General features: G+C 38.2%; 1 pseudogene; it reads right to left on the bottom strand.

The window, feature by feature from the left end:
- Positions 1-14,836: 14,836 nt before the first annotated feature.
- On the bottom strand, positions 14,837-16,556 carry LOC101523772 (succinate--CoA ligase [GDP-forming] subunit beta, mitochondrial-like; annotated as a pseudogene).
- Between the last annotated feature and the right edge of the window lie 1,069 nt (positions 16,557-17,625).

Raw genomic sequence — 17,625 nt, 5'->3', positions numbered from 1 at the left:
GGGAGGTACGATGGAATTTATGAGTTCTTTGTACATAGGAACAAAATGTCTGACATTTGGGTCAAATAAGTTATTGATTTTAAATCAAAGCAACATATTGAGTCAAACAAGTGTGAGTACTATACTTGAATTTTTCCTTATTTGATAGAATTATCTTTCACTATTTTATGAATAGTGGCAGAAAAATAAGAATTATAAATAATAAAAACATATTTTGGGACCTTATGGAATCCAGGAGGAAATTGTAGACACAGTGTGGAAGAATAAGTTTTATTTGGCATTTTATTTCTCAGGAAAATTAGTGATCTTTCTTGCCTTATCAGGTAAACAAACTTACAAAAACACTGCAAAACTAATTCGGAATACTTAGGGCTCCATGCCACCAAGAGTGTATATATAAAGCTCAAATGATCTTTCTTTACTCTAGTTCTTTCTCCTCTTCTTGGGAATGAGGAAATTCAGTGCCCTCAGTATTGCCTTGCCATTGGGCAGATCTCTGGCACAAGACAAATGACTGGTGCTGGAAAGGAAATAGAGCCTCAAATGAATTTGAGTGTAACAGTGACAGATAATTTTAGCAGATCAAGTGTTGATTTCTTAGGAAAAGATAATGCCATTTGAGGTTATCGTTTGGTTGCTTCTAGAAATTTGCAAAATTTATATGCCCACTGCCTTAGTGTATAGGAGTTAAAAGAAGGAGTAATATCACATGAGTTTCTTGTTTAAAAGCTCCCCAGAAACGTCAAATGTTTCAAAATACTGACTCTTCAGCATAAGAATTCTTTGTTTTCTTTATTTGCTCTTTGGCTCCTGCTTCTCCAGTGTCTTTGTCGTCTAACTTGCCTTGAACCTTGAGCTTGAACCATGCACAACTCCACAAGTAATAGTAACACCATTCTAGTCAGGATTTGGATTTGCATTTTCTTTTGTCCAAATACCTGTGCTCACTCTACTTCCGAAACTAATGGATAAATCTTCATTTAAAACATACTTGCCTACAGGTGAGAGCAAGAAACAAGACTGGGAGCAGCCCTGACCAAGCCAAGTTATAGTACCTGCTGGCATATGTACTGGTCAGTTCTTGCGGTGGGCCAGGCTAGGCCATTCCATAACACCCACTGACAGTTTTGAGAACCAGGCTGGGGTGTAGGGAGCTGGATTGGTTGGTAACACTGGTATCACCAATCAGGTCACATTAGGGACTGGACTGGAGATCTGTTCAAGCTGGGTTAGGCTTGCAGCACCCACCAGCATGAGATGGTAGCAGCATGGGCCAAACCAGGCTGCAGCACCTGCTGGTAAATGCGGAAGTGAGGCAGGCAATGCCAGACTGGGTTGCAGCACCCAGCAGCATAGTGAATGCCTAGAGGTGGGGGCAGGGCAAATCTAATAGGGGAACTGTGAGGACTGCTATTGGGCCACTGCTTGAGCTGCTGAGTTTGAAAGCTTGGATTAGGGGCTAAATAGGTTGGGCAAGGCTACAAAACCTACTGGCAAGCATTGTTAGCTGGGTTAGGGGAAAGCCAGTCTGGGCTAAGCAACCATTTCCACTGGTACATGCATGAGCAAAAGTTAAGTGCAAGATGGTGGGGCTTTGCTACAGTATCAGCAGGGAGATGCTGGGACTGGAGGCAAACCCTGTCAGGCTTGACTACAGAAACACCTGTAATTTGTAAGATCCAGGGCTGAGAGTGGGCCTAGTAGGGAGAATATGGATACCCTCTGTATCTTACTTTTTATCTCTAACACTTTTGTAAACATTTGAAACAGCATATTTTTTTTTTGTGACCACCTCATTGACATTTCAAATTTAGTTTATACACAACATATAACATAACATACATAACATAACGTGTTTTATATAACACGTTTTAAAATTATATATGTCACCTACATTCATTCTTTTTTATATTAAAATGAGTAAATAGATAACCAAAGAAAAACTAGCTTACTGATTAAAGTTAAAGGGCTTCCCAAACATGTACAAAAACAATGAAATTACAACATGCTATTTGCTTTATATGTATATGTATATGTATATGTATATGTATATGTTCTGTTTAACTGGTTGATTGTGACTGGTTGATATCAGCTATTTTTACAAGAAAATAGTTTTGTATGAGGCTGTAGTTTGGTTTCCTACTAAACTATAGTTCACTACATAGAAATTTAAATTTTAGTTTCATTTAGATGTTAATCCATAAAAAGCAAATGATGTAGAAATTATTTTAATATGTGCATATTAAAAATTTAAAAATAATGGTGATGGAAAAAAAATATGGATACCCTCTGATTGACTATAGCTCCCACTGGGAACATGAGAATCAGGCCTGTGGGCTGGCCTGGATGGACAGGCAGTGGCACATGCCAGTGTGTGAGCTGGATAGTGGGGTTGGTCAGGTTAAGCTAGGCTCCAATACCCATTTGAAGTGTGTAAGAGCCAAATGGGATATTAAAAAGACTTGACCAGTGTGCTACACACACCAGCATGTGAAGGAACCAGGACTAGGAGTGAGCTTGGTGTGGGTTACTGGGAGTCACTCATACTATGTTGCAGTTCCCACTGGTGTGTGTGAGGCCTGAGTGAGTGGTGGGCAGAGCTGGGCTGGACGGCAACGTTCATTGTTTTGCACATGAGATAGGGCTAGGGACAGAACTGACCCGGTAACTTTAACAATGAGAGTATGTGTAGGCTGATGTGGGTGACAGAGTGAGCCAGACCCTACACTCACTAGCACACACAGGAGTCAGTTCTGGGGTCACTCTGGTGAGGTTTCTTTAGTGACTTCCCAACTGGAAATCACAGGATCTGTGGTCTGACAGTGGAGTACGTGTATTGGAATCGGGCCTCCTTGGCTATTGAAGCCTGTGCAGTGGACAGCATGCCCCATTACACATGGGGGGCATGACAACCAGTTTATTAAGGCCTGCAGAAGACATCTAGTACCATGGAGGACAGAACAAATTGAATAGCTTCTTCTGGCCAAATTTTTACAGCAAGTATCTGGGCATATGGAGGCTCTAAGGTGGATTATGCCAACCAATGGATCCTGGAATGATTCCCTCAACATTGGAGGAATGAAATCAACAGCTGTCAGAACTATAAAAACAACTTAAGCAGTATCCTTGGAACAGGTGCCATATTTGAGACCCTGGGATGACACTGGGTGGCAGTCCCCATGATGCAGTTGAGCTGCAGTCATTATATTCATCACATTGTACTGTTTATGTGTTTTTAGTATTTATTTATTTATTTATTTTACTTGAAAGTCAGATTTACAGAAAGAGAGAGAGAGGGAGGAAGAAGCATATCTTTTATCTGCTGATTCAATTCTGAAACGGCTACTGCAATCAAAGCCGGGGTGATCCAAAGATGGGAGCCAAGAGCTCGTTCTGATCTCCCACATGGGTACAGGGACCTAAGCACTTGACCCATCCTCCACTGTTTTCCCAGGCACATTAGCAGAGAGCTGGATCCGAAGTTGAGAAGCTAGGACATGAAACAGAGCTCATATGGCATGTTGGCAATGCAGCTGAAGATTGGCCTGACTGTGCCAGCCCCACACTGTATTATTAGTTTGATTTTGCTCATTTAACACCAATGATTTTGATTTAACTGCATCTGGGTTGGAACTTGACAGTGATATGTCTTACAAGCTTCCAAGGGAATCTGGTTCATAAATTGGATAAAGACCAGCAAGCTAGTGCAAAAACGCCATGAAGATAGGACAAGTTGACTAACTGGTTTGCAATCACCACCCATGTGATTGTATTGGAACTCAGAAAATTCTTATGAAATATTTGTGAAACAAGTGTTTGGTACAGTGTGGAATGTAGTTTTTTGTTGAATGAGTAAATGAATAAATATTTAAAATTCTATAGGTATTCCAAATATTAGTACATTATATCCTTTGCTTTCAAAAACATATAGTTGCATAGTAATGAAATCTTTGGAGAAACATACCAAAAATTCTGATATGCTCACTCATACACCTCAAACGTAAAAATGTTTTCAGCAGTTGTAATGTCCTCTTATTGAGAATATTTCTCATGGGGAGTCTTACTTCTAAAAGCAGGCATTTTTCCAAGCGGTATGGCAAATGTTCAGTTGATTGAAGTTTTGAGCAAATTCTGTTGAAGTCTCTTGGAAAATAGCTAAACTCTTCTGAGGTCATTCCAGACCATTTGTCTTCCTCTGTTATGCACTGAGGCAGGAAATGTTTTCTCCCTTTTGAAATGAACAATTCAAGGGGCTAGTGAAGAATGCGGGCAGTGCAACATGCTATCAGCTCCCTCCAGCTGTTTACCATGGTCTTTTCCATTCTTAACAGGGACATCAAGTTCTTTTGGATGCTAGACAGTTTTATATGTAAGACAAAATAAACACTTGCATAGGGCTTCACAGGATAACTTCATTTAAGTCTTATCTTTTATTTTCCTTAAACCAAGGAAGGAAAAAATGAGATTTGAGAAAGGCCTTCATCTACCAGGAAGTTTGCAGTCAATTGCTACATTAAAACAATTTTTTTAATCCTGAAAATGGTAGCAACTTTCCTTATGTTTTCCCATTTCACAACACTTTTTGATGCTTCTGAGGGGATATGGCTCCCAAGCAAGGTCATCTGAGAACAATACTACCTTAGTCACTGACATTCTTCAGATCTTGTTTATAAGGGGTTGTTTGGAACTGCTCTCGTCTGACTTGAGTCATACTGGACTGTGCCAGGGAGGCTACAAAATTGGATTCTTCCCAAAGAAATGCTTGTAACAAATCTCCAGGATGAAACAAGGAGATAGTGCCAAGTGCACAGGCAATGTGCCTTAGAATTACTGTCTGCTTGTTTAAACCGTTACCTTTTAATCATGGTAGGTTCGGATTTTTTTTTTAATTTACAAAATAGATTTTATTTGGCAGAATTTTCTAAGACACTGCCCTAGAAAAAGGTGTGATAGCTTATGGGAATTTCATGAGATTTGGTGGCACATAGACTTCTATTTAAATCTGATTTGCACTGTGTGCTGTGGGAATTCCCCAGGATAATTCATTTCTTTGAAACTATGGTTTCTCATCTATAAAATGCACTAGCTTACTCAGAGTGTTGCCATGATGAGAAAAGTTAAGATATATTATGGTCTTGTTCATGGGTGACACCAAATAGACCCATTTCCTTTCTTATTCTTTTTTTTCCTAATACTTGTCAGTACATTTTGTTGACTAAACTGTACAAATTTACATCTTTCCTTATTTGGAAAAATTCCAGATCAGTTGATTTTGTTGGGCACACACTTTTCCTTGAAAATATTAGATAAAAACTATACTTTTAATGAACCAGGGAGGAGAGTTGGGGTTTTAATGACAGCGTGCACACTGAGAGCAGTTTTGCATTCCCACAGCAGGAGGTCGGACTTGGCTTAATATAAATAGTCCAGCTCTGTACTCAGTGGAGAGATTAGCTGGGATTGGGATATAGAACTAGCTGGAAGTAAAGTAATCTTCAATGACTCATACATGGTGTATTTCTCATAAGAACTGTGGTGTGTGAAAGTATGAATGACAAGACTGAATATTTTAAGAAAATAGAGGTTTATAGGAATGGCAATAAAAATGTTGTGAATGGTTTGTTTACTTGAAACTTGCAGTTCATAAAAGTTCTCCAAGGCCTCCACTAATAAAACAAACTAAATTTAGTTCTGTTAAAAAAAAGTTATTCCAATGGGTGATCATTTTTCTGTCTTAATTGTCCCATAAATCTCCTGAAACCCATTGTTCCACGAGTTGCATATTTTGTAAATTCATTTACAAAATTTTGGACATTTCTAACTTGGAACTCAACATATTTTTGAAGTTGTGTTATCATTTAGTCATTCCTTCATATATTGGCAAAGTCCTCAGGTAGCCACTGTGTCTGCAGCTAATCCTCATCCAAAAGCTAAAAGGTAAAGCCAAAGCAGAGAGGACACATGAAAGATTTGGAGAATGTGAGCTTTGTGTAAGTGTGGTGATCTTCCAGAGGTTTCCAGTGGGAGACCCTCCTGGTAGTTTGAGTATGCTGAAAAGTCCAATGGAAGAATCAAGATAAAGACAGAATTATGGCAGAGAGCAACTACCCTTGTTTTTATCCTAAGCAGATCTGATTTAGAAATCAAGTTTCAGTATCACTTCTTCTACTGTAATAGACTTATTAAATAGATCCTGGTTAAAACAGTAGATAGAACCTAGTAACCTATTGTGGCAAAAGCTGATAGATTTCCTTATGTAATCCTGTTAATACGGGGCTTTACATAGCTTATGTCTAGCTTATGTCTAGATCCTTAAGCTATTTTACAGTTATTCATCCCTTTGGAGCTTGTGTTTCCTATTGAGATTTGTTCTTCACCTATTAAAAACAAAACAAATTAGATAGGAGAATGAAGGAGAGTGATAGTTTGGGGAAGAGAAATATACTTTTGACAGTAGGGAACAGAGATACCATAGCAGATTATTGAGATGGTCCTTGAAGGATATATGCAATTTATGATGATTGATCTAAATGTAGGGAACAGTATAGAAAAATGAAGTGGGTTGGGTTAGCTTGTGTAGATTGCATGAGTACTGCCATGTGGAGGAATCAGATTGTAAAGATGGAAGAAAACAGATTGGCCATAGCTGCTGTCATGCTGAATATTTCTTCCTGAACCGAAGGGAAAAGTTAAGGGCTAGAACACATTTTAACTAAACAATTCTTATTAAAAATAAGTATTTATTTATGTCAGAAAAAGAGGGAGAATTTCCATCTGCTGATTCACTCTCTGGCTGCTCACACTGGTGGCGACTGGGCTGAACTCAGGCCAGGAGAAAGGAATTCAACCAAGATTTCTCATATAGCGAGCAGGAGCACAATCGCTTGAGTTATCCCTGCTGTCTTTCAGGCATGAACAACAAGCTGTAGTGAGGAGCTTAACCTAAGTAATGAATCTAGGCATTCCCTTGTGGGGCACAAGGTCTTAACTGTTAAATGTTTATAACTAGAAGCTCTTTTAAGCATTATTTAGACATGCTCCTAAAGTGAAAAATCTACAAAGAATGATGTACAGATGTATGGAAAGGTACCTAATATTCCCATGTGAAATACTGTTGTTCAATTTCAAACCTCTTTGGCTTTGTGAAATGTTCTTTTTCACATTAGCTAATGCTGTACTAAAATATTTCATAGAACACTTTCCAATTTTATGGTATTCTGATATTGACACTTTAGGTTAACTGCAGACATATTTTATTTAAAAATAACAAAAGAACATTGTTTGAAAAAGGATGGGTGAAGTTTTGAGCTCCTTTTTGTCTAGTTCTATGTTCATAATTGGAAAATAAACATTTATATCTGACCCAAACATCAAACCAGTGAGATCTTCAAATGTCAGCCAATCATGTCATTTAACTGCTCTGATGGCTTATCTGAGGCATGAGGACCCCAGAGAGCCTTGTGCACTCCCAGACATACCTCTGTGGCTACTCAGCAATGATTCGGCTGTCTCCACAGCTGGATGCTGCACAGTGTGAGTGGATTTATCTGACTTTGTGACGCATGACTTTTTTTCCCCTTGTCTTCTTTTCCTTATGTGTACCCTCAGTTATGCACTAGAATAACATTTTATTTAGACACAGAAGCCTATCGATTGGGAGATGGTGTTTTTATAGTTCCGTGCCAAGAAAACTATATTTAGTGAAACATGATATTTAGAAAGTTATTTGAGTGTCTATGAGATTTCATTACAGACTTTAGAAGAGAACCCAAAACCAGTTCTGCTTCACTCACTCTTGTTTTTCCTTCATGATAATCCTTCCTAATGCCGTTTGAAACCAGACATCTTCAGTCATTCAGCTTATTTGACCTAAAGTGTATGTTGCATTATATTCTTTCAGGGAATCTGCTTAAATGTAAGTGGATCCCAGAATGATTTGTCTCTGCCACCAGGGATGATTCTTGGTGTTGACATAAGTGTGTTCAGACCGTGCCTGTCACACACACACAAAAAAAAAATGCCTCAAAATATTGCCTAATCATCATTAGACTGGTTTTAGCATTTTTTTTCAATCAAAACAAAACATGAGAGAATGAGATCTAATTACTCATGTGTTAGGTCAATGTTGAATGGGGGAAAATAAGCATCTGGTATCTCTGCTTCTTAGGTTTTTATAGGTCTCATGTATTCAGAAGAGAGGATGTTCCATATGATAAGGGTATCTTTCCAAACATGGATATCTAAGAACTCATTCACTACCAAAGAGTGGAAGGACCTGGAAATTAGATTGGCAAGAGAAGATATTTGAATGGTAGGGTCTGTGGTCTGTAGTTTACTATTCTCCTTGAACAAAATAAATAGTTTGATGTGTGTATTTTTTCAGTTCCATTCATTTACTTGATTGCTGTTCACCTATAAATGAAGATAGTCTGAAGCATGCACAGAAAGCATGCATGGAAAGTGCACACAAGCCTCATAAAAATCAAAGTGTGATGCTATTAAATTAATAATAAATCAGGTTAATTTATGTGATGACGTATTTATAACAAACTATCTCATTTTTAGTGTTACTTATAGTTGATTGTGGGTGCTAGTTTGCCAAATTATTATCCAAGGCTACAAGTGAAGTCAGAAAGGAAATTTATTCTACTTTGCCCTTTAAGAATTTCAAAGGTGTTTTACATAAAACTGGAGGTATTTGGAAAGAAGATACAAAACTGTTTCTTGTATACATTAACATGGAAAATGATATGAGCAGACCAAAATACACTTGTTCTAATTCACAAAATACCTTAAACAACCTCAACGAAATCTTTTTTTTTTTAAATATTTATTTTTATTGCAAAGTCAGGTACACAGAGAGGAGGAGAGACAAAGAGGAAGGTCTTCCGTCCGATGAATCATCCAAGCGATGGCCAGTGCTGCGCTGATCTGAAGCCAGGAGCCAGGAGCATCTTCCAGGTCTCCCACGTGGGTGCAGGGTTCCAATGCTTTGGGGTGTCCTCTGATGCTTTCCCAGACCACAAGCAGGGAGCTGGATGGGAGGCAGGGCAACCGGGGTTAGAACTGGTGCCCATATGGGATCCTGAAGTGTTTAAGGCAAGGACTTTAGCCGCTAGTCTACCGTGCTAGCCACCGCACCCCCTCCCCAGTGAACTCTTAAAGGCTATATTTTGAGTGAATGTTGCAATATGAACCAATTCCTTAGTAGTTTTCCAAAGATAATCATATTAAAATGTGATTTTCTAGATCCTCAAAAAGTGGAAATTTAGAGTTCACTAGGGAGGCACTTGATAAGCTGAAAAAAAGCAAAAGTCAGATTTTATGTTCATCTTCATGAACAGTCAATCAATGTTGGCATGACATTTCCCAAAATCATACTAACAAAGCAATGGCTGACCCTCTAATGAATTGTGTATATTCTTTAAAAATCAAAAATGCTAACCCAAAGGAAATACAAAAAAGAAGCAATAAATATAAGATCAGAATATTAGAATTGAAAAATATTCAGAGAATCCATACAGTAAAAGAACTAGATTTTTGAAAGAAAAATATGTTTAACAAATCTCTGCTGAAATTGATCAAGAAAAAGAAGCAAATTACAAAAAAAGTAACATTAACAGTGATTATTCAGATATTGAAATGAAAACAAGCATTACTTTTTACTGAAAATATGAAAAGTTAGCTGTAAAGGATAAATTCTGAAAAAAAATATAGTCTTCTAAAATAGATTCTAGAAGACACATGAAACTTTCTATTCAATTAAATCAGTACTTGAGTACAGGGAATTCACTCCCAGCTATGGCTGAGCAAATGATATTGGCTGACCTTCTCACTAAAAACAAATGTAAAGAAATTATGGGGGAAAACATTGCTAAACAGTGGGAAGTGGGCATCACAGGACTATAATCTTTGAGGCTAAGGAAAGAAACACTGTAAACGTTACTGTTACTCCAGATGTTTTGTCTTTCGCAGATTCTTGCCATGTCTTGTGTGATTTTTGGCTTTGAGTTTCACCTACTTAGCATAGAACAATATTCCATGAAACCTAAACAATATTCCATAAGCCTAATGGTGACTCTCCTGCCATTTGCTAAACATGCCAGATGTGCTGTTCATAGCTTACAGTTACTGGAGTAATGGCCCATCAAGAACAAATAGGTTATGTATATCTAAATATTAATTGTATGCTCTTTTATATATCTTGTTGATTATTCTTATCTGTATAAAAATGTGAATATTTTTGTCTTACTGGAATAATTCATAGGGAGTTATAAAATTAAAATCAATTTATGAAAAAATGTATTGGAATTTTTCAAAGGCCATCACATCTCAAAATCTGATTATCTTAATACTGAGCTGAGGCGGAGACAGTTTGTGTTTACAAAGTACTGAAATTGCTTAGAACTGGTTCTGGATTGGGCATTTCACAAAATCAGTTTTCTCTTTTCTCCTTTTTTCCCTTTCCTTTCTTTTTTATGATTCACTTTTTTTTTTACTGGAAAGGCAGATTGTTACAGAGAGAAGAGACAGAGAGAAAGAACTTCCGTCTGCTGTGTTACTCCCCAAATGGTTACAATAGTAAGATCTGAGACAATTAGGACATGGAGCTTTTTCTGGATCACCCATGTGGGTGCAGAATCCCAAAGGCAAGGGTCATCCTCTGCTGTTTTGCCAGGTCATTTGCAGAGAGCTGGGTGGGAAGTAGAGCAGCCACTGGCACTCATATGGGATGCTGGCACTTTCAGGTGAAGGATTATTCAATTGAGCCATTGTGCCAGTGCCAGAAGTGGTCTCTGCTAAGGACAATTTGGGTGGGTAGAACAACAGCTAAGAGTCACTCAGAGGGTGGGAATACAACACTAAAAGATTGCAATTCTAGTTCTTTCTATCTTACTGAAAATGAAAACCCAACAGAAGGGTGTCTTTGATAATCAAAATCAATTTGCTAATGAAATTTTTAAGATTCAGTTTTTAAGAATTGAGGTTTCAAGAGAAATTCATTCAGCATACGTTTTGGATTCACATTAGATATCAGATATATGTTTAGTCATTTGCTGTGATCTTACAAACAAAATAAGTTAACAATTGGGAAAGGGGGAAATTAAGTTTTTTTAGGAGGAATTTTGAATTTAGGTAAAAATCCATTATATTCTTATGCTCCTTGAAATAAATCAGTCCCAAAGGGGCAAATACCATATGTTCTCTCTGATATAAAGCAACCTTCATGCAAATTATAAGACCAATAGCCCTTTCAATACTGTTTTTGCTGCAACTCGTGGGTTTTGGTATTTTTGTTTTTATTTCATTTCTTCCAGATCATTTCTTTCCTCTTATTCAATTCTTCACTGACTCACAGATTACACAATAGCATAATTTTCTCCAAGAAAGCTTTTGTGTTTTCTTCGTTGACATATTGGTTTTTAAATAGCATGTTACTTAACTCCATGATTCTGTAAATTTTTAAAAACTTTTCCTGTTGATTTTGTTTTATGGCTTCTCACTTAAGGGAATGCATAGCAACTGAGTAATAGAGACTATCATATCCGGATGTGAAGATACAATGAAGTGTGCATCTGTACTGCCATATCAAAGATGGACTCCCAATGAAACTGTTGGATATAGCTTGACAATAGGATGCTGGACTGTTTGCCATCATCTGTACCAGCAATGTCAGGACACACATAAATAGCAGAATGATGGACTTATGACTAATATACTATACTATTGTAATAATATACTATACTATTGTAATAATATGGAGGAAATCAGTGGAGAGAAGGGAGTTTTGAGAGGGGATAAGGGAAAACCCAGAGCATATGTAACTGTACCACAAAATTAAAAATTGAAATAGAAAAATAAAAATATTATTTTAATTTTGTTTGAGAGAGAAGAGAAAGAGAGGCTGAAATGACAAAGTTTCTCGATTTACTAGTTCATTTCCCCAATGCTTGTAATAGCTGGACATGGGCTAGGCTGAAGCCACTGGGCCAGGAACTCAATCCAAGTTGTCTGCATCTGTGGAAGGATGAGCATCTCCTACCAAGCGGCACATCAGGAAGAAGCTGGAGTCAGAAGAGGATGTAGTTAAACCCGGTCTTCAGACATGGATGTGGATGTCCCAAGTGATCTCTTACTGGTCATGCTAAATCCCCACTCAATTATTATTGAATTGAAAACTTCATCAAAACTATTCAAACTCTGGAAAGTTAAAAATATGTTATCTTTGTCTTATTTAGGATAATGGTACATTTAGTTATTTATATATACGAGGCAATTCAATTTCTATTGTTTAAGGCGTGTATCACCTTGGATTATTAGCAGTGGAATTTTAAACCATGAAGACATCACAGTGTAAAATAAGCTCTGATCTAAAGTGTGTTTCCCAGCTGTCTGGACTTTTCAAAAGTCCTGCTATCTTTGTAGTGGTTAGTTTTAGCGTTCAGCATCACATTGCTGTGCCTCTGGTTATTCATGCTGAACAGAGAACAGTTTGTGTGTGTTTATTCCTAGCATCTAAGCAACTTTACTGATCCTATTTTCTGTTTTCACTTTCTGTAACCTTAATGTTTGTAATCTAATTCCAATAGGAAGGGGAGGGAGACTGAATTTCCATATTGTCTAGAAATAAAATTCAGTCATTCACTATTATGTGTTAAATATTTAAGCCTTGGGCCTGGCGCCATGGCCTAGCGGCTAAAGTCCTCACCTTGAACGCCCCGGGGATCCCATATGGGCGCCAGTTCTAATCCCGGCAGCTCCACTTCCCATCCAGCTCCCTGCTTGTGGCCTGGGAAAGCAGTCGAGGACGGCCCAGTGCATTGGGACACTGCACCCGCGTGGGAGACCCAGAAGAGGTTCCTGGTCCTGGCAATCGGACTGGTGCGTACCGGCCCGTTGCGGCTCACTTGGGGAGTGAAACATCGCATGGAAGATCTTCCTCTCTGTCTCTCCTCCTCTCTGTATATCCGGCTTTCCAATAACAATAAAATCTTTAAAAAAAATATTTAAGCCTTATGATGAGTGCATCCTTTAAGAATGTATAGGGGATCAATAATACAGCGATACCTTTAGTTGGCTGCCTGCTGCCCTAATGAGCCTGGCTTTTCATTTGTCTTCTTAACTATACTGTACAAAGAGCGTTCAAATTCCATTAATTTAATAAAAAGGATTCATGTCATTAGAATTTCTCCATTGTCAATCTTCTATATAGTTTTGTCAGCTTCCTACACTTTTGGCTAACCTTTTTTTCATATGTTGCTTAAAAACATAACACACAACACTTGCTACTTTTATTGCATACTTAAATATTAATAATTAGAATTTCCTTTCAAATTTAAACTTTTATTTAAAGATTATTCTAAGTAGAAAAATGATACTGTAAGTGTGTGATAGGTTATTCTCTTATGTGACTTTAAAACGTTTTATTTGAGCTTAAATGCAGAAATTCCTCTGCTATAATCCCTGTCCCTTAACTGGGAGTGTAGGCCTGCAGATGGGAAATGTTCACTTCACCCAGGTATTCTAGGAAATTCTATACCTAGTAATGCTTTAATTCTTTACTTTTAAAATTTTCAGATCCAACAAATCAGTTTTAAGTTTGAACCCCAAACTGGTAGTTTTGAGGACCTTTGCCCAAAGCCCAGGTAAAGGCTAAGAAGTGTATTGACCTTTCTATTTTCCATGAGATACTTTCTGGACATTTGTCCTGCTTCTTATTTAAAGGATCCAACTTTATGCCCAGGATCTTCATTTTAACTCATGATCTTGCAGGTAACTAAATTAAAACTTAGTACTCCCTAGGTTCCCAATCAACAAATGACCTCAGGACAGATTTAATTTCAAGCCTCATTTATTTCTCCATTAACTACTTCCTGTTCTTTGCTTAACCCTGTAGGTTTTCCTTTTTTTTTTTTTTTTTGTTCAGCAATGCTTTTCCATTTGGAAAACATTAACTTGATATGTTACACATGCAGAGAGATACACAGCTTGTAAGTGTTCAGCTTGCTCTAAATAAATATTATGAATATTATAAGAAGACTCTTGTAAGAGCCTAAGAAACCTCCTTGTGTTTCTGAAAGGCATTGACTAAGTCCACCAGGACAGCTACTATCCCGGCTTTTATCTTCACAGATCAATTTTGATCCTGAATTTGGGTAGATAGAATTACACAACAGGAAGTTTTTGTTTATGGATTGTTTTTATATGGGGGGGTACAACATCTTGTTTGTGAGACTTAACTAGGTGATTGTGTATATTATGAGTTTTGTCTTTTTTTTTCACCTTACAAACAGGATTTTTATTTAAATTTGTATGCTGATAAAAATTAAGCAAAATTTAGACAAATCTGTATCTCAAATTCTTCCCACTGTAAAAATGGGCATCATGGAATCCAGGCATACTCATCTTCATTATGTCCCATTGTTCTACCACAGCTGGTCTACCCTGGGAGGCAGGAGGGGTGGACCTGGTGCACAGGCAAGGAGAGGAGACCCCACATTCAACACCACTATCTGAGGTGGTATCTCAGAATTATAATTATAGAAATTTCCAGCAAAAGCAGCATCCTTCAACTGTGTGGTTAAAATGAACACTACTCCAAAATCACAAATAAGGCTTCTGGCTTTTCTGTTATTATGAAATAAGCAGTATTTTCAATGTTAAGGCAAGTGGTAGACCACATGTGCAGTGTACCAAAGGAGACCTTTTATTGTAAAATGTATTTTGGAAAATTTTCGATATCCCAGACATGTGTTAGAATCAGAAACTTATAAAAACTGCTGCCGAGTGGAAATGCATTTGTGTGGCTGTCTCAGCAGCCTGCTTCCAGTAGAAGTAATCTTGTCTTGAGTTTTTTAGGGATTGTGTTTTCATTTTTTGAATTAGCATGTTGGATTAAATTTCTACCAAAATTCTTCTCCATATCCACGGCCTGATTCTCACATTTTGTATATGCATATTACTTGACTTCCACATTCTGTATCTGGTGCATGGTATTTGGCCACAAAGCCTAACCCCAAAGTTGGCAAAACACTGCCTACTGAGCAGACTTACTGTGATACAGAAAAAAAAAAGTATGACCATTCAGGACAGGATTCTTATCAACAGTGTAACTTAATTCAGAGTCAGGCCATCCACGTATCTTAACGGAAGAAAATACAGATTTATACAGTGATTGGTGTTCATTTTCTCTGCCCCCTGTTTTCTCCATGTGAGATAAGCATCTCATTCACAGTGATGAGAGAGGCTTCTTCCCTGGGGGCCAGGACAATGGAGGCATCACTTCTTGGCCACACTGGTCACGGCCTTCTTGGCGGCATCTTCTAGGTTGACAGCTGAAGTGATGGGCAGTCCACTGTTGCTGAGGATTTTTTGAGCCTATTGCACATTGGTTCCTTCCAAATGGACCACTAGGGGCACCTGGAGCTCCAACTCCCTACAAGCTTTGGTGATTCCATTGGCAATGATGGCACAGTTGACGATGTCACCGAAAATATTGACAAGGATGGCTTCAACCTTAGGATCAGAGGTCAGCAACTTGAACGCCTGATACACTTGAGCTTCTTTCACACCACCACCAAGGTCCAAGAAATTTCCTGGCTTCCCACCATTAAGGAAAATGATGTCACACGTTGCCATGGCCAGCCCTGCACCATTCACAAAGCAGGCAATGTTCCCATCCAGTTCAATGTATTTTAGCTCATATCTGGCAGCTTCATTTTCAATGGGCTCATTCGCTGAATGAGCGAAGATGTCCTTTTGTCGGAATTCTGCATTGTCGTCAAAATTTATTTTGGCATCAAAACAGACAACTTGTCCTTCTGGAGTTTCACCTAAGGGATTCACTTCAACCTGAGTTGCATCAATTTTCAGGAAGAGATTATACAGCTTCTTAATTTGATCTGCAGCCTGGTTTTTCAAAGCTCCAAGGAAGCCAAGGTTTTCTGCCATCTGCTGAGCCTGGCTGTCTTTATTCCTTCAAAAATGTCAATTTGTCCCTTAAAGATAAGTTTTGGATTCGAAGCTGCCACCTCTTCAATGTCAACACCTCCCTGTGGACTGCCCACCAGCATTGGGCCATTGCATGATCTGTCCATCAGAATGCCAGGTAGGTTTCTCTGTCCAAGGCTTTGGCAACCATCACCTTGTTAACTTTCACACCTTCTTTTGAAGTTTGTTTTGTTGCTAGATTAGAGCCAATCATCTGTTCAGCCAGCTGTCCCACAACTTCAGGTTCTTGGTTAAATGAACATCACCTTTCTACCCGCTATTGAAGACACCTTTTCCTCTTCCTCCAGCTAAAATCTGGGCTTTTAGAACACTTTCTTTGGCATTGAGCCTTTTAGCAGCCTCAAGAGCTTCACTGGCTGTGTTAGCCGCAAAGAACTGTTGCACTCTCACTCCATTGTCAGACATCAGTTTCTTGCTCTGATGTTCCAGCAGATTGAGCCATCTTTTGGGGGTCAGCTGAACTGCCTGCAACCTGGGGGCCAGGAGCTGGGGCCTCAGCCTTAGGTGTGGGAGAAGTTTCCTGGCCTGTGCTGCTACGGGGGATGCCATCTTAAACAGGAAACCGAGTTTTCTCTTTTAACTCATGATACATACGGAAAAATGACTGTAACCCATTTCTAACTCATTTTAAATTAATCATAGGTCATTAAAACTATGATACTGTAACATTTTTCACCATTGGTTTGACAAAGTTATAAAACAAGTTTTGCAAAACTACATTTACAGCTCACTTCTGAAATGATACACAATGACGTTTCTTTTTTCTTTCTTTCTGTTTATTTTTGAATTTTAGCTCTACATATAAGGGAGAAAATGCAGTATTTGTCTTTATGAGCAGAATTTACTTCACTCAGCATGATGTCCTCCAGTTGTGTTCATTTTGCTGCAATTGGTAGAACTGCATTCTTTTTTTTTTTAATAGCTGAATGAGATTTCACTGTGTATCTGTATCACGTTTTCTTTATCCAGTCTTGTGATAATGAACATCCTGGTTGGTTCCAAATTGTGGCTGTTGTGAACAGTGCTACTATAAGCATGGTGATTCAGATACCGTTTGGTACATTGTGTTCAAGCCTTTCTGTGTACGTATACAGTAGTGGGATTGCTGAATCATGTGGCAAGTCTATCTCTATTATGTTTTAAGGAAATCCTACTGTTTTGCACAGTGGCTGTAGTAAGTTATATTTCCACCAACCAGCGCAGATGTCTTCCTCTTTGTTCACTTCCATGCCAGCATTTGCTCTCTCTGGTTTGAATTTTAGCCCTTCTTACAGGGATGACGTGATAGCGCATTGTGATTTTATTTGCGTTTCCTGGATGACAAGTCATGTTGAGAATTTTGCATATATTTATTGGTCATTTGTATTTAATTTTCCTTGAGAACTCTGTGTTGAAATTCTTTGTCCATTTCTCAACAGGATTCTTTTGTTTTTGTGGTTATGGTGGTTTAGTTTTTCAAGTTGCTGATATATTCAGAGTATTAACTTATTATCAGATAAGTGACAAATATTTGAAAAGATTTTTCCATCCTGTTGAATGTCTTTTCACTCCATTGATCATTTCTTTGCCATGCAGAAGCTTCTAAGTTTGATGCAGTACTGTTTGTTCAGTTTT

The sequence above is a fragment of the Ochotona princeps genome, chromosome 1 (genome assembly GCF_030435755.1).
Source record: "Ochotona princeps isolate mOchPri1 chromosome 1, mOchPri1.hap1, whole genome shotgun sequence".
Taxonomy (NCBI): Eukaryota; Metazoa; Chordata; class Mammalia; order Lagomorpha; family Ochotonidae; genus Ochotona; species Ochotona princeps.
The sequence above is the reverse complement of the archived record's forward strand: the minus strand, read 5'-3'. Positions and strand labels throughout refer to the sequence as shown.